We start from the raw sequence: 2,611 nt of genomic DNA, 5'->3' as shown, positions 1-2,611 counted from the left end.
GAAAGAGTATACTGTGATTTGATAACATTGTAACCTAATGCTTTAAAATGCACTCCTATAAAGGGCAAGTATTTTACATACCAGTCAGAATAAGTTTTGTTAGTAGCCTCCAACTCCTGATTCAGAAAAAAAAAAAGTATTTGCACACATTCTTGCAGGCAAAGCACATGATTTAGAGCCTTTCTGAAAAAAAGTTACTTCCAATAGGTGTGTAAGCATCTTTCTGAACAGTCACTTTTTGTCCAAAGGATATTTTACATGAGTGCATCTCATGGAGGCCTGGAGTTTGGACAAATGCACTTAATGACAGAAAACTATTCTGATGTTAGTGTATCTGTCACACAGGGAGACAGCTGCGTTTCCTTTAAAGAAGCTGAAATGCACTAATTTAATAAATTTGAAATTTGCAGGTCACTAGCTCCTTTGGTTAACACTAAATTAAATATCCAATTACAGTATTTCCTATAATGGACTGCACAAAAAGATGCTGGTTTTTGGATACATAAATTAGTTCACATACTAAAAATGCAATTGGATGCAGCTTATTTCTGCATTCACATTTACAATACAAATGAAAATTATTTTTTCTTATCTAAAATTTCAGAGAGAAATACAAGGGATTCTACATAGTTTGTGAATCCCCCTACTACTGGCATGATCTGCTGATGGAGGAGCAGATGGTTAGCCCGAGTTGTCAACAAAATTATTAGATATTAGCCATTACAAGAAGCTCAAAGCCAAATCTCCATTTTTAGGCTGTTAAGAATTCGAATACCAAAGGAAGCTAGCTATGGCAGAAACTACCTTTTATTCCATACTTTAATAAAAACTAAGGCTATGTTATAGTAGGATTACTGTTACAGTAATAACCTCAAACAACAAATTAACACCCCTAGAAAACACACATTTGCATTTTTTGGTCACAGCAAAGAGCAGAAAGGTCTCATGAACAGATTAATGAAGATCTCAAACAATGACCTTATAACTGTATGAGTTCTCCCAAGAATCACTAAGGATCTCTATGCCAATTTTGTCCTTCCTCACCTGTTAAAATCTCACTTTAAATCTGAGCAATTTCCTGAACTTGTTACACACAACAGGGTCACATTCATTAGTCTTTATACAAATGTTTGCATTAATTCATATACAGAAATTAATTTTAGTAAATTCCAAACCATCCCCCTTTTAATGGATAATGAAATACAAGGTAGCATAGGAAAGGCAGGCTTGGTAATTGAAAAAGGTAGTATCTGAGCAAATCAAAATGTGGAAAAAATGTCAAAACAACATTCACAGATAGAAAAGGTATGAGGAAACTAACTTCTCCAAAACACTGAAAGAAGAAATAGGTATAAGACAGGGACTTATTGAAAATTAGACACAGATGAGTAGATAGCTCAAAGGATTTGTAATGGGATACTGAGCCCTTCACATATAGGTCATGAGTTCAAACACAGCCTGGATTATTGGTACAAGATTTTACTACCATCTGTCAATTTTTCCTAGTGGATATATCCACATTACAAAAGGCATCTTTGTTGGCAGCTCCAACTGCAACAAAGATTAAATGGAATGGAAATTTAAATCAAATTCTTTACCGTGAAACATGGCCCTTGAGCTCATGGGTCATTTCCCAAGAAAGGAATAAATGATCCCAGCACCGTTACCTAACCACAGATGTACAGGAACTGAGATCCAGTGATCATTGTTACATTCCACACCAAGGTTTCCACAGCATTACATTTTTTCTTTACACCTACTTCAGTGTCATGGTTTAACCACAGCTAGCAACCAAGAACCTCTACTTGAACTCTACTTCAGCTCAGACCAGCACATTCAGACAACCCATGCCCACTATAGACTGAAGGCAAGTTAAGAAAAATACCTGAACACTTAATTAGAAAAGATGTCTTTTCCTACTAAGTTAAATTATGATGTCCCCACCAGTGGCAATAATTTTTATCTGACAGAAATATAGCAAAGTGTCTACTGAAAATGTCCTAGCACTAGAAGAACTTATGGCAATTTAAGAAACATTTTCCCCCCAACTGGTGTTTTAAAATTGACACTTGCTTTGTTCATCACAGAAACCTTTAGCCATCATTTTATACTGTTAATCCAAGACAGCCTAGCAGACAGAGTACTGATCTACAGTAATATACCAGTGGGAAATTCACAATTCTCCATTTTTGTCCCTCTTCTCAATTAAAAACAAATCCCATAGGACCTAAGAGAAAACAGGGTATAAGGAATTCCTCCTCATCTCGGAAACACGTCTAATATGTGCACATTGCAAACTGATGCTAAGGGTTTTATTTAATTTAGTATTTCATTAGAAGAGTTTTCATGAAACACTAATTTATCTTTAGTTAACACTAAGGCTATTAAGTCTTTTAGTCAGCAACTGAACAAATTCATGGGTATAGGATGTATCAATCAAATCTCATCTTTTAATATACACACACATAGCTTTAAGGGCCCAATTCTCTCTGCTGGTAGACTCAACATAAAAACATGCCAGAAAGGAAAATATAATAGAATAGACCATTCACAACCTTTGCTCAGAAGGGCAGAAAACTAATTTAGTGACTATCCCAGGAATCTTGACTGG

Source organism: Acanthisitta chloris, unplaced genomic scaffold (assembly GCF_000695815.1).
Source record: "Acanthisitta chloris isolate BGI_N310 unplaced genomic scaffold, ASM69581v1 scaffold19298, whole genome shotgun sequence".
In the NCBI taxonomy this organism is placed as follows: domain Eukaryota; kingdom Metazoa; phylum Chordata; class Aves; order Passeriformes; family Acanthisittidae; genus Acanthisitta; species Acanthisitta chloris.
Note: the sequence above shows the minus strand (reverse complement) of the source record.